The sequence below is a fragment of the Camponotus floridanus genome, unplaced genomic scaffold (genome assembly GCF_003227725.1).
Source record: "Camponotus floridanus strain SB8 unplaced genomic scaffold, Cflo_v7.5 scaffold3, whole genome shotgun sequence".
Taxonomy (NCBI): Eukaryota; Metazoa; Arthropoda; class Insecta; order Hymenoptera; family Formicidae; genus Camponotus; species Camponotus floridanus.
This window is the reverse complement of record NW_020229436.1, coordinates 2,643,431-2,657,831: the sequence shown is the minus strand read 5'-3', so window position 1 is coordinate 2,657,831 and position 14,401 is coordinate 2,643,431. Positions and strand designations below refer to the sequence as shown.

Genomic DNA, 14,401 nt, shown 5'->3' with positions numbered 1-14,401 from the left:
TAGCCAATCCCCACTCATTGAGTCAAATTCCACGAAATTAATTCTCATTAATTCATTAATTTGAAAACCACATGTTGGAAACCAAACCGTGTATCAATCATCCCACATTAATCAATCGTGAATTAATCATAAATTCGCTCATGTGAATTTTTGTAAATTTAACATTCCTCTCACGAAAAAAAAGAAGAAAAAATCGAGAAATTTTATTTGCGAAATTGTGTTTCTGCTAGTGACACATGACGAAACTATTTACGGTTCCGATCGGAAACTTGAGTTTCCGACTAATAACGAGTTTCGAATAGGTTTACCATCTCATTGTATATAGTAGTGGTTATCTCAAGTGAAAACCTTGCAGCCGTATTTCAATCAAAATTGATTTTCTCGTTCAAAACATCAGAAACTCTTGTTTCGGAAATTATTTAATAGCTAACAAGAAACATTATTAGAAATTTTTGTGATCAGAAACTTTCAAATGATACCAAATTTAAAATTCATTTTAAAATTATTTTGCAACATTTTATTCTTAGAAGTAAGAAAGAGAGAGAGAAGAAATCGAAAAGATAATAAAGAAATATTCAAAGTTATACATTACAAAGAAATAATTTTTTGGAGTAATAGAAATAAGATGTTTAAAATGTTAAATAGTTTCCTTTAGTACAGAAATATTTATTATATAAAAAGAAGGTGCAAAAATGATTGAGAAACAGAAAATTTAAAAAAATATTTGTTTATAGTTTTAAACAAATATAAATTTTTTTACATCAAAATTATTTTTATTAAGATATTAATTTATATTTATTATCTATAATAATATTTATATTAAATATATTAAATACATAAATACACACGGAATATATTTAATAAATAAATAAATTCCCGATTCAACGACTTCGCTCCGATATTTTTCTCGTCTACATCTCTTCAAGGGGGTAAAGAGGGATTTTTATAGAATTCTCAAAAATGAGAATCTATATCTTGGTAAATGCAAGTAAAATATATGCCAAGTAAAATATATGCATATGCCTTGTGCACGTTCTAATTTTCGCGAATTATTAATCTTTAATAAAATTTTACACACTACCATCCGTGGTAGCTCTTAATCGCTCTTTTCTCTGTATTGTGTTGTTTAGTAAATAAATAAAATTGTATTGCCATTATAAGAGATATAGTTTTTATAATATCCTTGAGAAAATTAACTGTAAAAAGAAAAAATAAATATTATATATCATTACAATAATCGTTGATTAATGCAATTACATTTTTTTTACTTAAACAATTTATTGCAAATTTATGGAGCTAATGAAAACAGATAAGAATAAAACCACATGTAGGTACATATTATACAAATATACATTGATCCGCCAAAACCATATGTCAACCACGAAATAATTATGCTTTATTGAGAGTACAGTTACTCTGCTAATTTATATCTTGTCCAATAAATTAATATACAATAGCTCAAAAAATAATACATTAATATACATTTCACATTAATAGATGCATTAATCTAAATTTCACAAAATAATTTGCGAATTATGATTCAGAAAAATAATAATATTTCTTGTTTATTATTCTATTTATCATTTAGAAATTTTTCTTTAGAAAAAATTTTCCGCTCTATCGCTCCAAATCTGAAGATCCTAAGTATTTCTGTTAATCTGGCTCTTTCTCTGAATTAATCTCAAAGATAAACGAAAAGATTAGTCTCGAATATATATAATTAAAGAGACTTTAATTTCACACACAATAATATTTGAAAATATTTTTCTTTTAATTAGAATTCTAGGCGTCCTACGAAACATAAAAAAATCTAAAGATTCGAAGAATATTAAAACTAATATTTTAAAAACTATCGTGATTTTTCATATGGCATTTTGTAAAATCTGGTACTGCATCTTTCACTAGATAATTATATGAATATGAAAAAATTAATTAACACTGTTAATGATTAAAACTCTTTTCAGAAAATAAGAGCTTGTGGTTTAAACTATATATGAAAATTATAATAGAATAGATTTCATTTCGTTTCGGAAATCGATTTTCCATATATTATATAAATTATTCAATACATTATATATTAAAGTTCTGAAAAGAAATTTGAGAAATTTTTTCATATTTCTAACTTTTTTTGATATAACTTTTCAACTTTCTAAAAGTAATCTTAAACGAACAAATTAATTTTAAATTTAATAAGTTTTTATTAAATTTATTTTTCTTGAATATTTTTCTCGAATATTAGATCATTTATTTTTATATTTTTAAATTACACAAATTTAATTGTAAATTTAAATTTATTAATTCTAAATATAGTTTCTACGAAACTAATTCAACTTTAAAATTAAATGAAATAAAATTTGTATAGAAATAATTCTATATAAAATAATTTGTTAGACAAAAATTAGAATTTGGTGTCTTTTTTTTGAAAATAAGATAATTTTGTAATAATTGTATCATAACAGATAACATCTACTTATATTTCTTTTGATAAATCGAATTTATTTTCAAGTAAAAGTGTAGTAAGGTTTTCTATTTTATCTGCATCTAGTAAGACCATGTAAAACGTCTTGTGTAATGATTCAAACTTATTTATTGGTTGCAGATAAATGATATTGTATAGATTTTCTAGATTTAAACTAGGATTTTTAAATAAAAGACATAATATTACTTAGAGTAAATATAAATATTATATTATAGAGAAGAAAGTGACTCAATAAGAATTTAAACATATTTTCAAAAACAATTTAAAACATTAGTTTACAACATTAGTTATATAAAAATATAATATTGCGTAATTTATAAAGTCTTATAATTAAAACTTTATATCCAAAGATTTAGCATTTTCAATACATATAAACTATAATATAGAAGATTATATATGTTCTTTTTGTAAAACAAATAAATAATAATACAGCTAAAAATTTTTTTAAAGATTTTCTATATTAATAAAATATATTCTTTATTTTAAACAATATTTATAAATGCTATATTTGAAAAAAAAAGAATAAAATTTTATGTGACGAAATAATGAAAGTATTGTAGCCGCCTTGAAAATATAATATTTATAATTTATAAGTCTCAATGAGAGCGTCATAAACATGAGATTGTACAAAAAACAGTGTTTTTAATAGACTTCAATTTCGTTAATTTATTTAAGTTCCTATACGTCTTGGTTTGATAGCTAATAGAATTTTAAATAAGTCGGATGAATATCAATATATGATTCGAATATAAACGGTGTATTTGCATTAGCATTGCATTTCGATTAATTACGAATTAATTAACCATAAATAATTGTATAATAATTATTGATTAAATATATATTATGATTAATTAGTTATATTCTAACATTAATTATAAACTTTGTTAAATTGGTTTTTATTATGCTATATTGCTATCATTGCATTATAATTATTATGATAAATTAATTTCTTTCTATTATAACGCAATTAAAATAGAAATTATAATTAATTATTATTTTTTCTAGTTTTAATTAAATAATAACTTAAACTTTATGTAATTAAATTATAGAAAATAATAAGGTATTAATGCTGCAATCGTACGTATTTACGAATACCTGTCACATACAAGAAATAAAGAATATTGGCAACGATCAAATCAATCACGTTTTGAATCCTGGCGGAAAATCCACGTGAGAATTACCTCAATGACAGGTTGGCACTGTCGACGAATTGTTGAAATTTGCAATGGGGCCTTTGGAGATGTCCGAGCTTATTGGCGCAATTTGTTGGGTTGCTCTCACTTGGCATCTGATTGCAAGCAGACTGCAGTTCTCCAGGATTGCCGAATCACACGTTGCAGAGTCCTTGTTTCCCTCAGCTGTTCTTCACCGCATCCACTGAGACTACGTGTTCATACAGATTCACAGATATATGTGAAGCATAATATCAGCAAAATATCTAGTAATATCAGCAAAATAAAGAACAGAAATATTAGCCAGTTATTAAAAGTTGCTGTGAAAAGAAATAACATTTACTTTATTTAAAGTAATTGCATATATTTGTAATAATTATATAAATTATTTTATACAATTGTCGCACATACAATTTGTATTTTAATATATATATATATATATATATATATATATATATATATATATATTTGTGTATAGTTTTCTAATTAAATTTTGAATCATAATTATATATATATATATATATATATATATATATGTGTGTGTGTGTGTGTGTGTGTGTGTGTGTGTGTGTATTTATTTATTCATAATAATACGTATTATGTCTATAAATATATTTTTATAAATATTTAATAAAATTATTAATTTTATTAATGTTTGCACTACATGATAATAGTTGGACGGAAATGGCTGTGAAATGATATACAGTTAATAAATCTTTAATTAACTGTATGTATGATTTCTTATTATTCTTAATTAAAGATTACTATTTGTACAAAATAGCTTTTCAGCTAAAATTGAAAGATTTCTAAACTTGTCAATTAGATATTAATGACATTTAATAGTTTTTAAATGGATTTAATCAAACATTCTTTTGATTTCGTGTTGGAAAATAAATTTAATTAAACCGCGATGCTTGTTGATTATTTAATTGTCCCTTTTTTAATTCAATTTATCTTGCAATAAAATACAAACGCTGTAATCGATATTTATTGGAAGAATATTTTCAATTCCCTAGAAGAACGTGATCTCGAGAACAGAATTAATTAAAAATTCCGTTGTGTGAGAATCAAGAACGGGTTGAGTGTCACTGATCAGCATCACAATGGTGGAAGAAATATGTTTGCGCTATATTATAAAATATTTGTAGGAACACATATTGACGAAGATATTTTCATCTTTATCGAAGTTCAGAAGCATGCAGACACCTAAATCAACACAACAAGTGCAGTGCACTTTCCGTAGAAGCAGCTCGCATTTTGCAAAGCCGCTGTTGATTCTGACAGATTTTCGTCCGAAAGAGTCTGTCAAATAAAGCTCGAAACTTTTGGGGAAGATTCTATCTCGGCATCGCAAAACACACAAAGCTAACTTTCTTCGGGATAATAATAATAAGGCAATCTACCGCTCTCGCATCTCAATTGTAACTATGAAATTTACAAGGATAATTGTTTAAAGTTTTGATTAATAAGAACAGATACTAAGGAATTTAATATTTATTTAATTTGCGTACTAAGAAAGTCGCATTAACACATACATTAATTATTATTTTGACAGTAACTTGAGTTCTTAACCGATTTGTAACAAATTATTACTGATAATTTATTAATTCATCAATTTCACTCCCTTAACTCTTTGTCTCGTGAAATAATCGACAAACTTTTTTTGTCATTCCTTCAGGAAGAGGCTCAGCAGTGTATCATGGATTATGATCTCGGTACTTCCGTAATAAAAGGGATATTCGTCTCCGTGGTCTCCGAGAGAGCCGGATCACAGTTTGGAAATTCTATAGTGATAACTCGATTTAAACTGAGAGTCAACTCCTGCCGCTGAAACATCGCGAACTGCGTCGGACTTGAAATTAATAGTAACTTCTGTGCTCGCGAGCGTATCTACTTTGACTACATATACGAAGCAAAATCTCGGCGGTAATACGAAGGTAATTTCCATCCAGGGCACTTTGACTCCAATCAAGTTTCTGCGCTGAGAGCCAGCTTTAAATTTCCCCATCTTAGATATCTAACTTCTACCAGGTCAGTGAGCGTTTCTTCCAAAGTATTCAATCTTTATTCCATCATGCATGTTCGTTATATTCACATATCAAATTTTATATTTTCTTTACTTCCATTAATGCACGATTGACACTATACATCTCTCTGTATTCAAATTCAATATAATCGTTTAAATAGTATATAATTTTCAATTTATTATGTCTTTAATTACAAAGAAACCTTTCGCTTTTCTAAAAAAATTTTTTTACTTTTAATTGAATATTTAATGAGATTTCTTCCTATGCTGTAGTTTCATATTAATATCATGTGAAAAGTAGAGAAGCGATTATGAGATTACTAGCATGTTTCTTCTCTTGTTTCTTCTAGAATTAAAAATTATTGCATTTTATTTTATTAACACATACAAGTATCAAAATTACAGGTAGGTTTCTCTTTTGCATCATATTTGCATACAGAGGCGAAGAAAGATGTCCGCGAGCGTCCATAAGCTGCCTCGGATGCAAGATCGATGGCCCAATCCCGTATTTTTCCGGCTTGTATTTCCCCGGATTCTAATTCCAGTAACGCCGCCTGACATTTTTCACCTCGATGTTCTCGACTCAATCACGCACATATACATATACATATATGTACACACATATGAATACCTATCATACACGTTGGACCTACCACGTACAATGTTGGACAGCAGTAAATCGGTCAGACGAACTCACGATTTGAGACCGAAATCGCGAGGCATAGGTAGGATAACGGCGATGATGGTGATCCAAGGAGATTATTGGAATTTTGCCAAGTCCGCTTCAATATGAAACTCCCATGTCAACCACCCGCCTCCATCTTTTCGCGTTTATCCGATCGTTCGACACAGGATGTATAACTCACACAATGGGCAAAGGAAAAATATGTCAACCTGGTAAAAAGCACAGATGATATAGGAAAATATCACCCCGTCTTTGTCGTTGGAGAGCTTTCACGTCCCCCACGATGAAATTAAGTTTACATCCCATCTGAATAGATGCAGAACAGAACATCTTTCGGGATAAAGCGACATTGTCACTCCGACAATGCGTAATACGATAATTAAATTTCAGAATATGACATTTCAAATAGAATCTATTAAACTGAAACGCATTCCGTTCTTTGTCGTTTTTGAATTGTTTCTCTTCTGTAGAAAAATATTGTAATTCGTTGCAGCTTTATGCTATAAACAAGAGTTAATATTCTTTTGATGAACGGTATCTCTGGTGTTTTGAGAAACGTCCCGTTGCTTCCGACCCTTAAAACGCCTACAAAGATTAACGACGAGTGAACTAAGAGAAGAAAGAGATCTCAATCTGCGTCGGGAACGAAGCGGCACGGATTGATTCGGAAATTTCTGAGGTCCGTTCGAAGTACCCGCGCTATAACGATCCGCCGGATGAATTAAGGAAGGAATTTAATTCTTGACAAACAACCCGCCGAACTTTCCCAGCCCCTTTTTCCTCCGTTTCTGGCGCCGGCGTCTTTCCACCCGTCTCAAGCTTTTTTCTCATTTGCCGGCAGAAAGATTGGCATTCAAAGACCGAAATGATAAACGAGCTATTCTGAATCGAAATGAATCACTTTATTGCGCCTGTTCTACTCGGTTCAGTCTGTTATTGTTAGATTTGCAGTATAGAATCTTAAGAATTCGTGTGTTTTTCTGTCTTTTGTCTCTCTCTCTCTCTCTTTTCTATCGTAATCTTAATTTATCAATATGTCCGCACGCGTTATCGAAAACCGGATATTTCGTACCGGTGATTTAAAGGGATCGCAGCACGGTTAATGTGCACCGCCATACAATGCCACCGATCCATTGTTTTAGTTAAGGAACATCCATTGCCCCGGTTCCGGTGCTTTTCACAGAGGTAGCTTGATCTATGCTATAAAATGGAGGCTCTAAGTTCATGAGCGATATTAAATTAAATTCACGTGAGGGCTGTCCCGTATTATCCCTATTTACTAACAACATCCCCGAAATCATTGTAATACAAGTTTACAGTTTCAAGAAAAGTTACATTTTTACGACAAGTATATGAGAGTAAATTTTGATTAAATAAAATTAAATTGATGCGATGTATCGATTTTTATAAATATTCGAAGACTAAGTTCTCACATTTAAAGCAAACGATTAAAGTAAAAATATATTACATTATTTATATATACATGTATTTATATATACATGTATTTTATGTATAAAATATTCAGGAATTTTATATTGCATAGTCATCAAAATTCACTTTATCTTCTCGCAACTAAAAGTTTTCCGATTATTATTTAATCTTATGTAACATTAAAAAAACACAGTATTCAAATATCATTTGTAAAATATCATTGTAAAATATCTGTCACATTACAAGTCTCACGAAGAATATTGGCACGAGAAACGTTCTCTTATTAAAGAGACAGATTACGATAATTTATGATCTGGATATGACACTCGTAATAATTCTTTTTTAGACGTTGTCGACGTTTGTCGAATAACATCACCGTAAATTAGCTAATTTTTCAACGAGATAATCCGAGTAGCAATAATATGAATTATTTTGCATTATATTTATAATAGGATTTACTATTCAAGGGATTTTACTGTAATCTCGAAAAATGAAGCAATTAATTATTTGATCTTATTAACGATACACAAGTGCTGAACGATCCAAATAAAATTTTGTCTTATGTTTCAGAGAAGAAAACATAAAAATTAGATGTTCATAATGAATAGAATTAAATAAAATTTTAAATACTATTTAAAGAAAGCGATAAAAAGTTTAATGTTCTTCTCAAATATTTGGAATTCATCTGTGAATAATAATTTTATATCTCTTTAAAAATCAAGGCAAAATTTAGATCTTTTCAATTTCTAATTATTATTTAATTATATTATTTAATTATATTATTTATTATATTATTTAATTATCATATTTTAATTATTATATTTATTATATTTCGTGTGCATATGTAATGCGATTTTCCAATATCTTTATATACGACATAAATCTCATATAACAATATTTCAATTGGTCGATCTGAAATTATTCTTGGCCTCATTCAAGATTATCGATAAAATAGATATAAGATTATCGATGGATTATCGATAAAATAGATTTTGACAGAGTCAAACGGGCTGTGCGATCGATCTATTGAATCAATCTTTCAAATCCATTCAAATTTATCTCGATTCTCGCGGCATCGAAATGATGTTTCGCGCTCTTTCCAAAATTGGCGTCTTTGCGGTTACCGTGTCGGCGATTCGCCCGCGCGCGAGTTCGGTCCAGATTCCTGCGGAATCCATCTACCCCGCCCGACGCGCGGACCGCTCCTCCCGGATGCGCCTGTCTCTCCCGCGGGCTCCCTCGTCGCGTCCGGTGGCGCGCACCCGGTGGCGCCATCAAGCGACCAGGATATCCCGGCGCGTCGCACCCCGTTGCGACAACCACATCACGACGGTGCCCGCCTTCAGTCGTGGGTGCAGTGCGTGCGAGTGTGCAGCGGTCCCGAGAGCTGCTGCGAGAGACCGGCGTGGCTTGGAGTGCGCGCGAAGTTAGGGCCCAGTGTTAACCCCGTCGTCGAAGTCGGCGTCGCGAGTTGCGGAGACAGTTCGGGGACAGACGATATCACCCGGGAATCCCGCTCGCGATCCGGGATCATCGGATACGGGGGTTCCAGGCGTGCGGTTTCCGGTAGGCGTGATGCACATCTCCCCGAGGGATCTGCCGCGGATCTCCTCGCGTTCGCCACGTATTTGAGGAGGAAGGGACGACGCCAATTTCGGGAGGTTCGTATTTTTTTGCCAAGCTCCCTTTGCGTAATCAACTCTTGGCGAATTTCATATAAAGCATAAAAATAATGAGAAGCAAAGATTCTCAGAATTGATTGCGCAAATCTGGATTTTAATATATTTCATTTATATAATATTTATTTAATATAATATTTTAATTTAATATTTCATAAAATCAAGCTTATATAATATATTGATGCGTAATACTATCATAATAATTGTAAAGGTGAAACTTTTAAATGTCAATTTCTAATTTAATTTTTCGCGCGACTTTAAATTCCGTAATCGCGAAGGGTAATGATCCGTTTTTCAAAAATGCTGTGAGAACGCATAGAGCTAAATATTCATCGCGTAATAATAATCGTGCAATAATCGTAGAAAACAAGAGTTTCCAGATAGAGAGCGGTACTTCGGATCTGCCCGAGAATAACGCTTTAAACCTTATCGCGCGGATTTAAACGCGCGTAAGATATAATCGCGAGTAATTGGAGCAAAGTTGCAGGAATGGCTCGCGCACGCTCTCGGCAGCTGTTACGCTAATCTGAATTCGCATAAACTTTAATCGCGAAAAGCAAGAGCGTGCGGGGATAATGGCGGGGAGATTCACAAGCGATTCGCAATTTCACGCACGGCGTTTCTCCGCGAGAGGAGGCGAGAGGGCGAGGAAGGGGGTGGAAGCGAGGCGACGCGAATTCGCGCCGCGAGATTGTCTAATCGCGAGATTCGGCGATTATCGAATGCATTTCGACGCGCGAACACACGCGATGTCGCGTGGCGCGTTCTTATTTTTGCCATTATATTTCACATCTCTCGGCTACGCCGGATTCAATATCCCGCACCGTGCAAAATCCTTTCCATTGTGTCTGCGCGCCCTGAAAAACTTTCGCCCCGGTATTCCAATTGGAATTGCGCCGCGATTTTTATCCAAGTTTAATAAACGTCCCAATTCTGAATAACATTTACGAAGAACTTTTAATAGCTCTGGGGAATCCTTTCGATGCCATCGCTTCGTATCGAAGATAGACAATTCGGTTTATAAAATTGTTCTGTCTTTTTTTACTACTGCAACGAGATGTATTACTTGAAAATAAAGTAATAATAACTTATTTTTGTGATCGATTTCTCTTTACAAATTCATTCAAATATACATAATAATGACATTTATAGATTCTCATCAAGGCAGTCATTTTTCTGTAAATATTCTCTCTTGGAAGGAGAAAGACATCATTTATTATCTCGGTTCACAAATATACTTTATGTTTAATGATGATTGGAATAACGGATTATCAAAAGTCCCGAGAGTTTTGACGAGCAGTTTCACGTTCGACAGATTCTGCTGAAATATTCATTGTCGGCGCAAAGTACATTCTAGATCCTTTCAATTATGCGTCCCAATCGAATGCCCCGATGCGCGATACTGAATCCTTTTCGGTCCAAAGAGCTAATGGATTGTCAAGAATAGAAGCTTCACGTGGCTTTGCGATCGTTGGCTCGACCATTCGGTGCAGACACACAATCGAATGTTTTTAATTCTATTTTCCGCGGACCGTGTTTCGTCCTCTCTGTCGAAACTGAAATAGTTTTCGGGAGATAGACGTCGCTGAAAACAACGTGCCATTTCCACACGATAACTTTTTAATCCGTGATCCACACATCATATGGAATACACATCGCTGTCGATCGACGTTATATTATAATTATCGAATATTAAGAGAAAAAAATAATGCGTCTGTACTTGAGAAAAAGTCGATAGTTATTATTACTAATAACGAAGTATAATTTATATTTAATTATAGTATAACGTTTTATAAATTCTTTAATTTTAATAATAATTATAAATTTTGATAAAACTAATTATCATATGTATTGAAACCAATACATAATAATGACGCTAAACACATGCGATCTGATCATGTTGTTTTAATTCCGATTTTAAAGATTTTCGCATGTTTTGCAACATAAATGCAAATAAGCGCGAGAGAAGCTATTGCCAGGATCGTTAATTCTACAGTATCCTGATATGGATTGCCAACCGAGTTCATTGTCTCGATTTCCATCGAATTCGCTCGCGCACTAGAAACGATCCTTATTCGGGGGCACTCGAGCGATCACAAAGAGCGCTATAAAGTAATTTAGTTTTCCGATAGAAAAATAGAAAGGAAGCAGTGTAAAACGAGAACGAAGCGAACTTTAAAGTATGCTGAGTCGTAAAGATATTTTAAATCTTTTTGGATTGTACGACTGAATTGTGCTCGATACGCGAATTATATGCGCTTTAGGATCAATCGACGGATCTTCCCTCGAATCTTTTTTCCACGAATGTCTCATAACATTTAAAAATTTACCTTTATGTTTATTTATTGGAAATAAACTGTTACCATCTCACATTTCTTAATTTTTCGATTTTTATAAATAAGATGTACGAAATATTCAATATTCAAAAGCAATAATTATAGAAAAAGAAATTCATGTAAAGTATAAATAACAAAAATCTGAGTGTATTTAATAACTCAATATTAATATTTATTTCTCGGATGTTAATATTTTAAGTAATATATATATTTTTATATTTTTTAAAATATTTTTTTATTTATCTGTATCTCGAAGACTCTTGAGAGAGAATGATGGGTTAAAAAAATCTCCAGAGTAATTCGGGTATCTCTCTTTATTAAGCCCGTATTCACCATTGTAAGCCCCTGCGGGATAGAATCCTTTCTCACGTAATCATGAAACAATAAGTTAAAGAAATATTTTCATATATATAGCAGCGACAGTGACAAAATACCTTATTTTGAATCTACATTTTGTAATTCTGCATGCAAAATATTAGTTGCATTTAATCTTCATTTTTTTTTGTTTTCTGCACATATAATACATTCGTGAATATATTCGTTTCCTGCACATATAATACATTCGTTTTAACATTCTATTTTAATCAAATATTTTTATTAAAAATAAAAAATTTTTTACATATATTAAAAAATAGAAATCGGAATTTTTTTACAAATATTGAAAACACAATGCTAAAGTTATGTCATACAAACAAGTGGAGTTACTAAATTGAAATTGTTAATTTCATTATGTTGACAATACAGAATTTAATTGAATAGATATTCTTAGTGGTTATACCAACTTTGCCTGGATCTAAGATAGATTTCAGGTTGATGATAACGTTGTGAGATTGACTCTCCTCGGTCTGCTAATCCGAAATAATATACCGCTGACCCAGTTAGCGGGGCGCAACAGCAATTAGATATTCGCGCGGCAGACGAAGTGGGACCAGGGCGCTGATCGATCCTTCCTCGTCGCCGGGTGTATGTAGGTACTCGCGTAAATTCCTGTCGTTCATATTCACGTATCAGCCGCGTACATCGACATCGACGTGAATTATACGAAATCATTCACCTGTGGGAGAGAGAAACCTGTCTAATTACAACACGACTCGAAATCTCGATATAACAGTTTGATATAATTCGATTTCATGTTTATTGATCTTATAAATAAAGTAGCACCACTTAAAACAATAATAAACAGACTGAGTATTCATGAATAATTTTTTTATATGTATTTTTTTAATATATATATATTTCTTTTCTCTATTTGAAAATTATCCTATCTTATTATTACCTCTTGTGCAATATGTATTATCAAATTTCATTAAAGATGTTACGCATCTTCTTTTGTATCTTGTATAATAATTATCGTACTTACATACACTTGGTATTAATGAGATTGTTTTTTCAAATTTAATTATTCCAATTAAATTATATGCTTATATACATTTTACTAAAAATAAACTATATATACAGAGTGTCAGTATAATTTCTCGCAAAAAAAAACTATAAGTAAATTTCGATAAACTAACTAAAAAGTCATGTACTATTGAAAACCATTACGTAAAATTTCAAGATATTAATTAAAGAAGATCGGCTAATACATGCAAGCATAAGCGCGATTATGATTCTTCAATTAATTTTTTCTCGCGAATAATTTTCTGGAAAAATTGTCTTTAACAGTCTTTTAAATAAAACTTTACGAAAACGGAATACAAAAACTAAAGGAGTATATACTTCTGATGTGTAAGATCCTGCTACGTATAATCAAGATGATATTTATATAACACTACGTATAACCAGGTCTATCCTAAGCATTAATGCAGTGCCAGCAAATAATTGTTGCCTCTCATTTTTTGGATTGGACAAGCCAGGAGAGATTTATTTCTATAGAATCAAAATAGCAATTTTATAAAACTTTAAGCATTTAGTCAAATAGGTAAATAAAATTATAGGTAAATAATGAAAAAATCATAATATATCTATGTATTTTATATATATATATATATATATATATATATATATATATATATAACAGAACTAAAAAGGTCAGAAAGATAAATATTGATTTCAATAATTAAATTAATAAGTTAAATTATGTTTGTTTTTCTCGCTTTTCTGTAGTAATCGTATACCTATATATATATGTATATATAAAATTATTAAAAATGTCAGACTCACGAACATAAAATATATATATAAATATAAAAAAATATATATAGGTATATGATTATTACTACAAAAAAGCGAGAAAAACAAACATAATTTAACTTATCAATTTAATTATTGGAATCAATATTAATCTTTCTGACTTTTTTAGTAGCAAATAATGTCTTTAATAATGTCTTTTATATATATTTAAGCTTTCAAATATTCCATTCTCTATACTTAAAATAGCTAAAGAATTGAGTCTTTCTTGGTACCATAAATTCACATATATTCGAACTCAATAATCAGCTTAAATTCACGAAGCGAGTTTATGCCTTAAATGCTAATATTTTTCTTTCTGTCATTGAGAGGCATACTAAATATATGCTTACAAGTTTATTAAATAATTACAACTCAATAAGACACGGGTAACAATATTATTTAATAAAGCTATATCACACAT

General features: G+C 30.9%; 1 protein-coding gene across 1 annotated transcript in view; it reads left to right on the top strand.

Moving 5' to 3' along the window:
- The first annotated feature begins 9,146 nt into the window (after positions 1 to 9,146).
- Positions 9,147 to 14,401, top strand: part of LOC105252098 (acetylcholine receptor subunit alpha-like) — a 160,858-nt gene continuing 155,603 nt past the window's right edge. The window contains exon 1 of the mRNA XM_011259314.3: positions 9,147 to 9,454. The gene's annotated coding sequence lies outside the window, so the exon portion shown is untranslated. The remainder of the gene's footprint in view (positions 9,455 to 14,401) is intronic.